Source organism: Botryllus schlosseri, chromosome 2, assembly GCF_051294905.1.
Source record: "Botryllus schlosseri isolate E-star chromosome 2, Bs_hap1, whole genome shotgun sequence".
Lineage (NCBI taxonomy): Eukaryota > Metazoa > Chordata > Ascidiacea > Stolidobranchia > Styelidae > Botryllus > Botryllus schlosseri.
This window is the reverse complement of record NC_137237.1, coordinates 22670625-22686301: the sequence shown is the minus strand read 5'-3', so window position 1 is coordinate 22686301 and position 15677 is coordinate 22670625. Positions and strand designations below refer to the sequence as shown.

The 15677-nt window shown below is 42.2% G+C and overlaps 1 protein-coding gene across 1 annotated transcript in view; it reads left to right on the top strand.

The window, feature by feature from the left end:
• The window catches only part of LOC145434183 (serrate RNA effector molecule homolog), a 356705-nt gene that overhangs the window by 268396 nt on the left and 72632 nt on the right, over nt 1–15677 (top strand). The gene's annotated exons all lie outside the window — the stretch shown is intronic.

Genomic DNA, 15677 nt, shown 5'->3' with positions numbered 1-15677 from the left:
TTCCTCATCATGGGATGTAAATGATATGGAAATGTTATACTATAATCCTTTGTTTATACTCGAACACCCCGTTTTAGAGAATATCATGACATGGCGCCCTCCCTCATATTATAAGGCCACAGTCAAAGTCCTCATTTACAGATCAAGACACGTCATGGGCTGCTAGGTATAATAGGTGATTGCTAGATTGCGAAACGGTAGTTTCAAACGTTATGCGGGGCCATACTTACTGTGATGAAATATTTGATCTAGGCGACAATGCGGTCGGTGTGAACGGAACCGCGCAACCCGATATCTAAATTCTATTCAGCGATACTTTCGTTCAACCATATTTGTCAGTCCATATATATCTATTGTGCGCGAAGCGCAACGAGAATTCTGGGTAGTAGGCTAACTTTCATGAACATTAAATGTTGATACTGCGTGAAAACAGCCCCGAAATTTCTTAGCCTATCTATTGGGGGATTAAACTACTTCTACTTGACAAACTGATAATAGCTAAAAGTAAGTAAGCAGTTCACAAAATATTGCGAAGTAGAAGTACACGTAGCTAAAAAAAGATCTACTTGAGTAAGTACCAGAAGTAGAGGAAAACTACTTGCGTACTTCGAAAAAGTAGAGGTACTTCGTTACTGACCACCTCTGGTGGCCATGTAGTCTTTTCGTTGTCTGCATTCCGAGAACTGGGTCTCAATGCTCATGAGTCTCAATGCTCTGAATGTTTATTGTCTATAGGCGCCTACAGATATGACCGGCGCTGGATAATCGCTTGTCATCTGTGCCCGGTCTTTTGGAACCGGAGCCGGAGCCCAGGAGCCATGCATTTTCAGCGGAGCTAGAGCCGGAGCTCGGCTTAAAATTCAACTGCAGCCGGAGCCGGAGCTGGAGCCGGTTTTTTGAAATGTACATTTCAGCCCATAGTAGTTTTTGAAATGTACATTTCAGTCCATAGTAGGAGCATAGCATATCTTATATGGCACGGGAGCTACAATACTGTAGTATTGTAGCTCCCGTGCCATATAAGATATGCTATGCTCCTACTATGGGCTGAATTCACATAATTTGACGGTCATCCCGCAATCGTTCACAATATTATGAATTGTTGCCTCGTTGTCGCCACTTTTTCTAACCGAGTTTATTGTTCAGTTCATAGCTTGATACATATAGGCGCCAAACCTGGGTAGGCTATATATACCGCGGCTTACTTCGCAATCACTGTATTATGGCCTGCATGCGTTCGTCACGCCCGCAATTTCGTCTTCAGCACAACGCCGAAGGCCAATTGTGCGGTTCGAAAATGAATGATAAGTGATCACTGTGCATTTCACAAAATGGGACTGATGCTTATGAGAGCTGAGCAATTCAACTAATTAGTAATCAGACGAATATATAAGCGACGTCAGAGAATGAAAGCGTGAGCTTTCTGCACAGCACATTTGGAGGCGCACAAGCCGCGAAACACCATCTCCTCTCTGAATTAGACGATCAAATGAACGTTCTTTGGTGATAGTTTTTTAATCGTAGCACGAAAGTGGACAGTGTGTTATTGTGTATGGATAGTGGCCACAACGCCACTATTGCCAGTATACAGCAAGCTAGTCAATGCGATGTCCGGATGTCTTCTGTTGGATATATAATTACAATTAGTGGTTGGATAAGCGCATTCCAGTTAGTAATCATCAGTTTTGTGTATTCATTATGCTGTCTGCTTGATACACTCGTAATATTGAATTGTCGCGCAAAGTCACTTTTGAGCATGTACTTCAATTTGTTACTGACACGGTGCATTGTGTTCTTGTAAAGTGCAATGCGTTGAAGGTTTAATTACGGTAAGTTGTCAAATAGTTTTGCAATTCAATATATTGCTAAAAATTCCATCATTTCAATACACCATAAGACTGCGATATAATGAAAGATAGGAAGGTGTCGAAACGACTTGGAGAAGTCTTCGGAATCTGACACCCACCTGGCCTAAGCAATGTAAAAACGGAGGCATGCACTTGCACACTGAATGAAAAGTAAAAAAAGATAATATAAAAGACAGGTGGCAAAAAGGTGGCATGTGTCTGAAGGCGAGATCGATATGTCAGATCGTGGTCCGGTAAACTAGAGGGCTAACTAGTATTGATTCAGTAGGAATTGTGTGTATTTCGTATTTGAATGCGGACATGGACATGTTCGATGACTGAGGGATAGCTGGCGAGATACTGTTCCACAAATCAGGTCAGGCATATTTGATAGAGCGACGAGCGATGCAGCACCAGATTTTCAGTGGCACTAATGGCAACGAGAGCACCAACATCAAATTTCAAACCGTTGGGCATTTGGTAGAGAGCTCATATCGCTATTGCTGCAGTTACAGTTGAATAATAGCTCCGGATTAAATTCGACTTTATGACTTGATAGCGAGTGCATCAGTGCTGGCATTGAAGTGTCACATCAGTAGGGCGATGCATTTGTTACCTAAAAATGGAAGATTTTGGCTTAAAACATCAAAATTCTGACATTTTTAACTTGAAAAAACTTGATTTTGATCAAATTTTGACCTCACGTAAGCAAATTAAGTGTTTTCGCATATAATGCAGGGTTGTAATGACTTGTAATGACGATTTTCTGATGACTCGAGTCATTTTCTCTAAATACGGAAATGACTCGACTCGCGCCAATTTGTGTATTGACTCGACTTGGACTCGAGTCATTGCGCATGACTCGAACCAAGTCATATGACTCGAGACAAAGGCCGACTTTTTTACCTGAAAATGCGACCAGAAACTGCTAAAAGTGAGGAAAATTAGTATATTATAAAATCGAACCATTCGATATCACCAAACAGAGGTATAAAAAGTGGGTTTAACAAGACTTTACCTGGATACTGAGCAGTCAACACAATGACTTGGACTCGAGTCATAATACCATGACTCGGACTCGACCCTCTGCGCGCTGACTTGGACTCGGACTTGACTCGGTGGTGAATTGAAAATGACTTGACTTGACTCGAGTCAAAACTATAAATGTGAGACTGACTTGTGACTCGGAGCCTTGTGACTTGGTTACAACCCTGACATAATGTTAAAATTGTACTAATTTTCATTTCTGGATAGAACTGCCTGTCCCTACGAAGTAGATTGGCCTGAAAAATCGTTTTAGGCTTAAAAACTGACAAATTTTCACATGAAAAAACTAATATTTTAACGAAGGCTAATCTGGCCCTATGAAGTATTCCAGTAGTTGCTTAACATATTATGGCAGAAATAATTAAAATTTGTTGTAGGACAACGAAAGATACTTTCCTACATTCACGGGTAGTAAGTGTCTGTCCTTACTAAGGGGCTTGCCATGAATGGAGTAAGAACGTTCAACAACAGCAGTTGTTATCTGACAAACACTGAAGTTTTGGTAGCTGTAAGACCGATTATTATCTAGGGTTACCATGTTATAGAATCCGGGAAGGAGTAGGTACACTTTTCACAAATCATAAAAGTACTGGACTAGAAAATTGCCGAAGTCTTAAATTTGAACTGGAAATCTATGTGTAGACAAAAAACTAGATCATTTTCCCAGTCTAAAGACCAAATGATCCGCTCGATCATTCAGATACAGATGTAACGGCCCGGTCTTCAGCTTGGAAATGCTTTATACGGAGCTTCAAAAGCGAACTGCAACATCCATCGACACAACTACATAATACGTCATTAAGCCGACGCCCGACGGTCCCACGACCGTCCTGCACGACGGCCAGAACAGAAAGAGAGAATATCATGATTACAAGAAACCATGTGCATAGTTCATGACCACAGTCAGTCAGTCAGTCAGTCAGTCAGTCAGTATGCTTTTATTCATCTCACCAACAAACACAACATGTAAATTGGTATGGATACAATACAGATACAGATACAATAACAACAAGGTTAACAGCAGCACTAGGACTGCCACACAGATTTCGCGTCATTTATGGCACTTATAGTTGTGCCTGTCCAATAGTCTGGCTGTCGAAGCTATAAAGGAGGACGAATTTTCAAAAAGGAGGAGATTTAGGCGTCCCCGAAGGAAATTTCCTATTTCCTGAAAAAGGAAGAAAATTCCCCCTAGATGAGGACACCGTAGGCGTAACCCTACAAATATTATCCAAGTAAGGATTGATAACGGCGATGGCGAGACTATATTAGGGTTACCATACGTCCGGAATTTCCCGGACATGTCCGGAATTTCACTGAAAAAAAATGCGTCCGTGAGGAAATTCTAAAATATGCCTAAATGTCCGGAATTTTTAAGGCTTGCAGTAGGCTCAAAAGTTTTTCGCAAATGAACATAAACAATATTATTCTCAATCAGATTTACGCTATTCGATATTTTTCTTCGCGCCGGACGCGAGCTAATACAACGTATTTTGATATTAGTATGGGCACCAGGCACCGCCCTCGCAAAAATGCAATCAAAAATAAATATAAATAACCATCATTTACTGAAATAAGTCTAATTGTAATCGCAATTATAAGCTAACGGTATACTCCTAGAGCTGGTTAAGGTCGATTGGATGCTTTCGTCATAGCCAGTGGTTCCAAATTTTAGGGTCGTTTGCCTTTATCTGGGGATCACGAAGATGTTGGACGTAATCAGCTTCCAAAATAGGCCGTGAGTAAGTTTGTGCAAGCTGAAATATTTTAGTAATCACCTTTGAGCTGGGCAACGGAACATTTCGAAATGACTTCGAAATGAGGTCGCGACCATAAAAGGTTGGAAATCACCTGATGTGCAACCTGCTGGTGTATTTATAGTAGGCTACTATTTGGAAGAATATAAGTATTACTGACAGAATTCATTTATAAAATTTAACAACCAGATGTTACATCGATCACCCTATGGTGGACCTAAGATCAGTGCTTTTTATGGACGGAAGGGAGCTGAAAATTGTTGTTTCGGACCTGGTTAAAACACACAACCAGATAGCCGCACCGACCTAACACTATATCAGCAGCACCGTAACTGCCGCACCCAAACCCCCCAATTGGGGGGGCGAGCTCGAAGGGGGCCCAAAATTATTTCTTGAATTAGCATAAATCATAGAGTATTTTTTGAAAATTTATGCAATTTTTTCAAAATTTCTTCGCGCTGCGCGCGAATTCAAGTAGCCATTTCTCTATGTTATTGGGTATTGGGCCATTACCGCGCCACGACCCACCAAGACATGCAATCAAGTTTTAGGCCATATAACATGCGACTCCAAGAAGTGTGTCAGAACGATCGGCAGCGAGAAAAGCTTGGCCGAAAAGGTCTATGCCCTTATGCAGAAGACTTCGTTATACAGGCTATACAAAATATACATAGGTTTAATTGTCCATAGGCGCCTAAATGACTGGCGCCGAATGTTCCTGTCTTTGCAATCTGAACCTCACAAGACAAATACCATCCGGCTGGGAAAAATTTTATGCCAGTGAAGAAATTCCAATTTGAAATCGTGTGCGTCTCTTAGTTTAGAAGCCTACGTTTGGGCGATTCTATATTTTTTAATGTAGCAGACTGGACGTCACGAAATAACATCATGTAACGAAGTCATATCAACGGGTCCGCCCGCCCGAAGATGTTTAATTATTATTTACGGGCCATCCCGCTGTCAAGACACTTCACTCAGCTCTACCGGTAAATCTAATGACGTGAGTAGAGAGGACAATAAATTGATCGCATAATATATATGCAATCGCCGATCTGATTGACCAATTTTATCATAAATTATCGAAAATTTTCGCGCCTCGCTCCGGCTCACGATTCAGTACAGATAATTTCGTGACAAACGCGAACAACGTGATGTGGGTGGTTGTTTCATCACCCTATGAGAGCCCAAGACCCACGTTTTTGGGGGACTGACGAGGTGCTGCTTCGTTCGTGACAACGGGTATACGCCTGAAGATGTTTAATTATTATTGAGTGGTCCTACATTTTCAAACACACCTCACTCAGCTTTGCCGGCAAATCTGATTACGTGAGCAGAGAGAAGATAAAAATTGATAACAATATATGCAATTCTTGATCATACTGACCGATGACATAATGAATTCTAGAAATTTTCCGCGCCTAGCGCGCTTAGGCGACAAAAGCTGATTCACTAAACAAACTTCCAATGAATATGATGAATGGCTGTAAACCAGTGGTTCCCAAACTTTTTGGGTGTGAGGGCCAAATTTAGAATTTCAGAGTACGGTCGGGGCCGCACGAATACTACGGCTATGAAACGGACCCAAACAGTAATCATGGGTATTTCGGAGTAGTTTTATTGCCCTGGCGAGATTTCAAAACTGCACACGGTTTACCGCTAGTTATCTGCTGCTTTGGGTGTCCGTTGAGTGAATCAGCTTTTCTCGTCTAAACGCGCGAAGCGCGAGAAATTTCTTCAGTTTCATGACTGAATCGGTCAATATGATCGGGAATTGCATGTATTGCTATCAATTTTCATCTTGTCTCTGTTCACGTAATCTGATTTACCGGTAGAGCTGAGTGAGGTGTGTTTGTAAAGGTATAGTCCCCCTCAATAGGAATTAAACATATCCGGGGGTATACCCGTTGGCAGGAACGTAACGGCACTTCGTCAGGACCCCGGGCTCCCATAGGGTGATAAACTGACCCCGCATGACGTTGTTCGCTTTTGCCACGAAATTAAGTTGTACTGTTTATTGAGACAGCGCGACGCCCGAATATTTCGATAATTCATGATAAAATCGGTGAATAAGATCGGGAATCGCGTGGTTCTCGTCTTTATGCCCACGTAATCCGATTTACCGGTAGAGCTGAGTGAGAGGTGTCTTGAAACTGCAGACCCCGTAAAATTAAACATCTTCGGGCGGGAAGACCCCTAGGTATGACTTATTCACATGATGTTATTTCGTGACATCCTGATGTCTGCTATATCAAAAAATGTAGAATTGCCCAAACCTACTAAACTGGAAGATCACACGATTTCAGATTGGTATTTCTTCACTGGCATATAATTTTCTTTCCTGCAGGATGGTATTTGTTTTGTGGGGTTCAGATTGCCAAGACAAGAACATTCGGGGCCAGTCATTTAGGCACCTATATGGACAAATAAACCTATATGTATTTTGTATATATAACGAAGCTTTTGGTATTTCGAAGTTTTTGGTCAGCATAAAAGCAGTCCTTTACGGCCAAGGCATTCTCGCTGGCGATCGTTCACACTTCTTGGAGTCACATGTTACATGGCCTAAAACTTTATATGTCTGGGTGCGTTGTGGTGCGGTCATGGCCAACGCTGATATGCGCATTTCTATAAATCTAGCGTGTTTTTTCTTGGGGAGAGTACCCATAATAATCAAGATATGCGGTGAATTAAAATCGCGCCCGGCGCGAAAAATTTTTAAAGAAGATGCATAAATTTTCAAAAAATAGTCTATAATTTATGCCAATTCACGAAATAATTTTGGGCCCCCTTCGAGCTCGGCCCCCTAAATTGGGGGGTTCGGGGTGCGGCAGTTACGGCCCTGAATATAGGACTACCAATTATGCTGCTTTTAGCCGACTAAGCAGTATGCATCTCGGCGTATTCAACCGTGAGTCACGTGATGCACATCAATAGTTGTCATAGGGTTACCATACGTCCTCTTTTAAGATGATTTGTCCTCTTTTTTGATTGTTTTTAAAGTGTCCTCGGAGGACGCCCAAATGTCTTATTTTTTGAGATTTTGTCTTCTCTTTTGAGGATTTTGGTTACATATAGGGCCAAATTCGACTGATATACATCAAGTCAGCACTGTAGGAACGCTACGGCGGCTATTTCGTAGCTGGACCGGGAAGGTTTTTTTTTTCAATGTTAAAGAAAAACTGTATTTTCCGGGAGTTGAGCCTCTTTTTCTTTTTTACTCAAGCGACCACGAGGGAGAGATTTTCCTCCGGTTTTGTAAGTTATCAATACCTATTTATATCTATAGCTACTGCTCGTTCAACTGGAAAGGTAGGGCACATTGCATTGAAACAGCAGTGACATAACGCTAGCAGTCTATACTCACAACTTTCCTGCAATTCTATAATTAAAAACCACAGAGGTCAAGTCAAGCAAGAGTATTTTATAAATATATATTTTATTTTTGTCAATAATCGATTTCCTAATATATTTTGGGGGCCGCAAGAAGGCTCTCTGGGGGCCGCACTTGGGAATCACTGCTGTAAACAGTCAATCGCGGGGGGGGGGTCTGGGGGGCGAAGCCCCCAGAAGTTCGGTCTATAACCCTATGGGGGGCCCAGGACCAAAGTTTTGGAGGGGGCCTGACGAAGTGCTGTTACGGCCCTGTATATCAGGATTGTCAAACACAATCCCGACAGGCTAGACACGGCTCGCCAGTAGGGCTGGGCAAAATCGAGTACCTGAGTGATTCGATTCTGAATCACGTAAAATGCTTCGAGTCGAGTCGAGTAATCGAGTATCACTCATTATGACGTCATAGCAGAATATTATTTGTCAAAGTTCAAATATGTACCTTTTAAGTGACCACAAAGAATATAATGCCTGTTATCCATCATATCAGGGATACTTTGTTATTTTTTTCGACCATACCGATTTCATTGCACTTGGTGACAATATTGTGGGATGATCATGACTTCGGAAATGTGCTATTTCCAGTAACGTAACTTTGTACTTCATGTTTCGTATGCTGCGATACGGCCAATCAAGGTTTCAAGGCTTCAACAGTGAAATTAGCATAAACTCGTTGATCGTTGATAAACTCCTCGTTGGTAAATCAACTTTCAGTGGTGAGGAGCGTATAATTTCAGTACTCGAAAAAATCGTCTTTTACTACTCGACTCGAATCATTAAAATTAATACTCGATTCAGATTCGAGTACTCGAATCATTGTGCCCAGCCCTACTCGCCAAACGATTTCATCCGGCCCGTGAAGAAATCCATTGCAGACCCTAGCAAGTAGCAATCACCAGAGCTCACATCACAGATGGTCAAATTCGCGACCTATGTTCCAGTCCATTCCCACAGTCGGTGGGCAATAATTTGCTAGTGTGACGTCATATTGACAATCATTGAGTTATAGCTCATTTTTAAATCCGCTAGTAGGCGCTAAAGAGTGTCCAGAATTCACCTAACAAAAATATGGTAACCCTAGACTATATAGGCAGGACTACAACCCCTAAACCGCACAAAAAGGGATTATATTGATAGCATATGAATATTTAAGTTATTCCAGTGTGTTTGGTCCGTTCTCTAGTCCACTTGAGATGAACACAAATGTATCACAATATAAAATAAAGATTAGACAAAGAGACGATATAGGCTATATGCATAGCTAATATCCGGAGGACACTTTTTTAAAATACTGAAAGTTGGAATACCGAAACTGCCTACAGCTGATTTTGAAATAGTTAGGCCTACTGGAAATCTTGTTGTGTTGACTAGAAAAAGGTCATCACTTTAGCTACCGATTACTAACCTACCTGTAGGTTATAGTAATATATAGTTTAACTCGACCCCCGCATTGCCCACTTTTTTACGTTATTTCTGTGGTGTTGACTAAAAAAAAGATTATCACTATGATTCGACTCCCGAATGGCCCGATGGCCCGCTCGATCGGTCGCAGGACCTATTCCGCGTCATTTATTCCGATTTTCAGTTGACCCTGTCCACCATCATCATCATCATTGGCTTATATTAGCAATTTTATCAGTTCAATGCACCACAAAAATGCGATACAATGAAAATATAGGAAGCTGTCGAGGCGACTTGGAGTAGTCTATGGAATCAGACACCCGCTTTGGCATAGGCGATGTAAAGAGGAGGCATCTACACTGAATGAAAAGTAAAAGAAGATGGTATAGAAAAAAGCAAGCGACAAAAACAGGGTGGCATGTCATGGAAGGTGAGATCGATAGGTCAGGTCTTGGTCCGGTAATCTTGAGGGTGGACTAGTATTTATTTTGTAGTATTTGCTTGTATTTCGACTTGAATGTGAACATGCTCGTCGACTGTCCGATGGCCGGCGGGATGCTGTTCCACACATCAGGTCCGACATATTTGAGGGGCCGGGGCAAATTGCCCCAAAATAAGACATTTAGGCGTCATCAGGGAACATCCCCCATTTCCTGAAAAAGGTTTACAAATTTTCCTAAACCTGGACGTATGGTAACCCTACGTTTATTTACGGGAAAATGTTTCCTGGGGGCTGCAGGTTGAAAACCACTGGATTTTTAGCATGGAATGCAGATTTTGAGATAAATAATGTTGGTTCCGATTTATTTATAAGTCGCATCAAAAGTTATCCAAATTCACCGTGCAAAATAACGTATTTCGGAATAACAATCCTTTCAAAATCTTCATCATTTCTGATATAATATCTACTATCTAGGGTTACCATACGTCCTCTTTTAAGAGGATTTGTCCTCTTTTTTGACTTTTTTGAAAGTGTCCTCGGAGGACGCACTTTGTCCTCTTTTTTAAGATTTTGTCCTCTTTTTTGAAAATCTAGGTCATATTTGGAGCAAAATGCGAGTGCGATGCCGTAAATTAGCACAGCAAACGGTATTTTGAGCTCTGAGCGAAAATATGACCTTTTTTTTAGTCAGCCACCCGGAAACGGTATTTTGGGCTCTGAGCGGGAAAGTTGACCATTTTTTTTTATCAACCGATCACAAAGTGGGAAAAATTCACCGATTTTTGAGAATTCTTCTCCGGTTTAGCAAGTCTCGAATTTCTTAAAAAGTGTCCTCTTTTTAGATTTCCGAAATATGGTAAGTTAGGTAAGCCTACTACTATCTAGTATCTGCAAAGTGCAAATCAACATTCGTAGTATCTGTATAGAGGTTGTAGGTTGTACAATCTCTATAGTATCTGCAAAGTACAAATCAACAATCGTTCCTTGTGTTCTCATCGGATTCGGATGTAGATAATGCTCATCTCCGGCAATAGCACTACTTATTAGATTCGTTATAGCGAATACCGCCGATTGTCCAGAGGGGCTGTGAAGAAGAAACTGTGTTTTGGAGTTGTGGTTCTGGTTTATATCAACGTTTATTCTGTGTGTGCAGTTTACTGGAAACGGGAAGAGGCTTGGGGACAGTGTCGCCAATTGACACATACGGTTACGAAATTTCGAAATTTTAGCGCTATTTCATGCTGTTTGGCACCGTAATCGTATAAGTTGGCCACGACTGCTGGAATCTCGGTATACGTTTTACCTGGCTGATATATCAGGTTGAGCAGCGACGACTTTCCAAGTTGGAGTGAATTAATGAAAAATAAAAAATTAGAGTAAAACATAGTGTGAGCACAGCACACCGATTCCATACAGCTACAGGGGCCACGTACTCACTTTCAGCTTCAGTGAGCTTGGTTTAACTATATCACAAAGAAAATAAGTTATTGGGATCCGACAAAATCGCGGTGTCTACAAAGAAATGATGTATATCGTTAGACTTTTGGTAACAAATTTCCCTATGTGAGTTGACAGTTACATACACTACAAACTCTATACAGCAGGGTTGTCAAACCATGCGAGTCGCGGAAGTTTTTTGCTTACTTCGCACTCCATCGGAGTCCATCCTGGACTAGATGTGTCATGCGGGACGTATCGGCCGTATTTCTAGCAAACTTGAAGATAGAATATAGATCCTGTTATGTTCGTGCATTATACGTTGGTATCGTTTGTCTCTTATTTGTCTAGGATTAGTAATTACCGCCAATCATTATTTCCTCGTGTGTCGTGCTTCGTATTTATACCCTTTGTATTCTGTTGTCTCGTGGTCTTTCGTTTAACTGCACTCTGGATGGTGTCGCTGCCGTAAAGTTATTCTGCTGATAATATACTGATTTCTTATTGCAACCTCGTCGTATTGAGCCTATATGGAATCTCGGTCCATTTTTTGAAATAAATCCTGCGTGATGAGAGCTTTTCTGTATAGAATAATTAAGCAATTGAACAGAAAATCCTGCGTGCCGTTGCCACCAATTCCACTCCGGGTATTGAGTTATTGTTCGAACAACATCAAGAGCATAACAATTGGTGTCAGAAGTCGGATTCATAGTTATTTCTGCGACGAAGATACAGCATGGATTCAAGGTATACTGAAGCTGCTCGAGAAGCAGCAGGAGATGATGGCGGAACAACGCGCACAGCACAAAGAAGATATCGTCGCAGTGGAATCAAAGTGACTTATGTCCATTTTACGCATTTTGAGAAAATTGACTTTACGTAAAGTTTTCATCTTCTTTCAGCGATATATTGGCGCTGATTAACTTTGAATTAATGAAACAGACATAACCATGGCCACGATATGGCCGAAAAAAATTAAAAATTTTCCAAAAACTTGACTTTTTTCAAGTTTTAAAAATATACCTTCAAAATTTGAAAACTGGACATAAGTCACTTTGATTCCACTGTGACGATATGGCACAGCAAAAGCTGCAGCATGAGGAGGCCATATCGCAATTAGTGCAGAGGTTGAGCCCCGGTGCGTCAACATCTGAAGCTACCGCTCCCAAGTTTGATTCATTCGTAAAATCAAAGGAGAAATGGGACCAGTATCTGCAACGATTCAACCATCACCTAGCAATTTACGGTATTTCCAACATGGAGGAAAAAAGAGCGTGTCTATTCTCATGGGTCGGACCTGAAACGTACTCGCTCCTACGTAATCTGTTTGGTGCTGCTGATGTCAGTGCGCAAACCTTCGACGCGTTGACTGAGAAGTTGTCTACACACTTCAAGGACTCCATTCATGTGCAAGCAGCCAGGTACGAATTTTACAACTGTAAAATGCAACCGGGACAATCGTACGCCGATTGGATCGCTACTCTACGCGGAATCTCCAAAGATTGCAACTTCATATGCTCAAGAGATGGCTGTGATCAGAGCTACGTTGATGAGCTAATGCGCGATCTCATCATTAAAGAAACGCCGCACGCGGATGTGAGACGGCATTGTCTAACACAAACCAATCCATCCCTTGACGACGTTCTCAAAGTAGCCGCAACATACGTGAGAACGCTGGAAACTGATAGGGTTATCCAAGGCGAGAGTAGCGGTAAAGCCACTTCAGTCGTCAACAAAATGACGGGAAGTTATCAGAAGGGGAAAAAACCTTCCAAATCCAACCAAGGCAACTTCCCAGAAAGACTGAAATCCTGCAGCCGCTGTTTCATCGATCACCAGAGAAAAGACTGTCAATATCGACATTCAGTATGTCAGAAATGTGGTCGTAAAGGTCATATCAAACCTGTGTGCATGTCTACCAAACCTAGTATCACGCAACAGGTCACATCCGTCAATTTCTGCTCAGTTCCGCTCCTCTCCTTCGACATCGATCAACTATATCGACACGTAGGAAACCAGCTCTGGATCAACTCCAGCATCAACGGCATTCCGTTGCCGACACAGTGGGACACTGGTGCACCCTCCGCCATGGTGGGATTGACTGGGTACAAAACTTTGGGCTCTCCGAAACTCTCAGCATACCATTGCTCTTTCGTAGCGTACTGCGACAAGCCTTTGAAAGTGAAAGTGAAAGGTATTTGCACTGTAACTGCAGGTGGGTTCTGAAGTTCGAGTTGGCTTAAAATGGGTAGTTCTCGACGAACACCGTGGGCAAAACATTTTTGGTCTCGATTGGAGCAATGCTTTCTCCATGACCGCTAAGGGGACGTCTGCTTTGGATGCAATTTCCTCGCAGATGGTCAAATCGAAATCATGTAATACTATTGACATTTCTGATTCGAACGACAAATTGGTATCTTTTCAGTCCAAATTTCCCTCCGTTTTCTCTAATGTGTTAGGACGATGCACCAAGACGAAGGTGACAATTCACTTGAAACCTAATGCCAAGCCCGTATTCAACAAGCCACGCCCTTTGCCTTTCGCAAGGCAAATCGCTGTTCAAACCGAATTGGATAGATTAGTCAATCAAGGTATCCTCGAACCAATCAATTACAGTGATTGGGCAGCACCAATTGTTGCCGTCACTAAATCAAATGGATCAGTACGCATTTGCGGTGACTTCAAAGGATTGAATCAACAAATTCAGATGGATCAACATCCCCTGCCCTCCTTGGATGAAATTCTTTACAAGTTACAGGGTGGTTGTATATTCACGAAAATTGATCTTGCCGATGCTTATTTTCAGCTAGAACTAGATGATGATGCGAAGAATTTGTGTGTCATCAACACGCAATTTGGTCTATTCCGTTATCGACGCATGTGTTTCGGAGTCGCATCTAGTCCCGCAAATTTTCAACGCTGTATTGATGCCATGATCGCCGGCTTACCCGGTGTTGCTAGTTTTATTGATGACATAATCGTTACTGGCATTGATGAACGCGATCATTTTCGCAACTTATCGCTACTCTTTGAGCGCCTCACCGAGTACGGTTTCACCGTCAACTTCGCGAAATGTGAATTTTTCAAAAGTAGTATCGAGTACCTTGTTGTGTTCTAGATCTTGTTTGAACAATAACTCAATGTGACGAGGTTGCAATAAGAAATCAGTATATTATCAGCAGTATAACTTTACGGCAGCAGACACACAAGGAAATAATGATTGGTGGTAATTACTAATCCTAGACGAATAAGAGACAAATGATACCAACGTAAAATGCACGAACATAACAGTCCCCCCCTGTAAGTTAAAAGGTACAAGGTACTTTACGTTGGCCGATAGAAATCAGTTTGCTTCCTTATTCTAACCGGATAACGTCTGCCCGACGTTCGAGCAGGATTATCTACAGGACGTTGTGCCCTATGTCTGACCAATGGTTGCTCAGCTTGTGGCTGTTGCGGCTGAGCAACTTCCTGTGTGGCTGTATCATGACCAGTGGAAATCAAGCGTGGTTGGAGTTGATTTTTGTGCCTCCTCCAATACCCATGATCTGTTTTTATGATGTACACAACACGCCCCAGTATTTCCGTCACCACGCCAGCAACCCACTTTGGTCCGCTTCGGTAACTGCGAGCGTAAACCGAGGAACCAATCTCGAAATGAGTGACTGGTTGTCCAGGCGTAACGGATTTCGATTTGTCGAAGGGCGAGCACAAACTTAACAAATCGGCTGTCGACCATGTAAAATCTCGGCAGGCGTTTTCCAGTCTCTGCCCGGGTGCGGTGCACATCGGTACGTAGCGACCGCTATGTCATCGGTCCGTACCGACCGCTATGTCATCTAATCGAGAGGCAATCAGTCACCGAATTGGCCTGAAACTCGCATGGCTGACTTTTCCGTTATTCTCCGCTGTTTCGAAATATATTTCACTACTCCCCGAACTCCGCTTTCAGTATATTATAACCGTCCGCTACGTCATCCCTTGAACTCGAATGGCTGACTTTCCGTTATTCTATTCGCTCACATAGATTCTGATCTCAGCTTCATATGTTGCCTTTAATTGTTATTTAGCTCGAAAGTTTATATGTTCCGCCGTCTACACGTTTTAGAGTGTTGCGTATGCGCATGTCTATAAAGGTCAATGACCGAAAGCTCCGCTCTCCGCTTCCTCCGCTATCTCTGTCTTTTAGGAATCGGCATTTTTGGCTCTCTCCGCTGTTTCCGCGTTTTAGGGTCCGTTCTCTGCTTCCTCCGCTGTCTCCGCTTCTCCGTCTTTTAGGGATGCCCCCGGTTTCCGTGTCTATATACTTTCTGTTGAGTTGACGTTTTCTTTGCGTCATATGAGGAATATGGCATC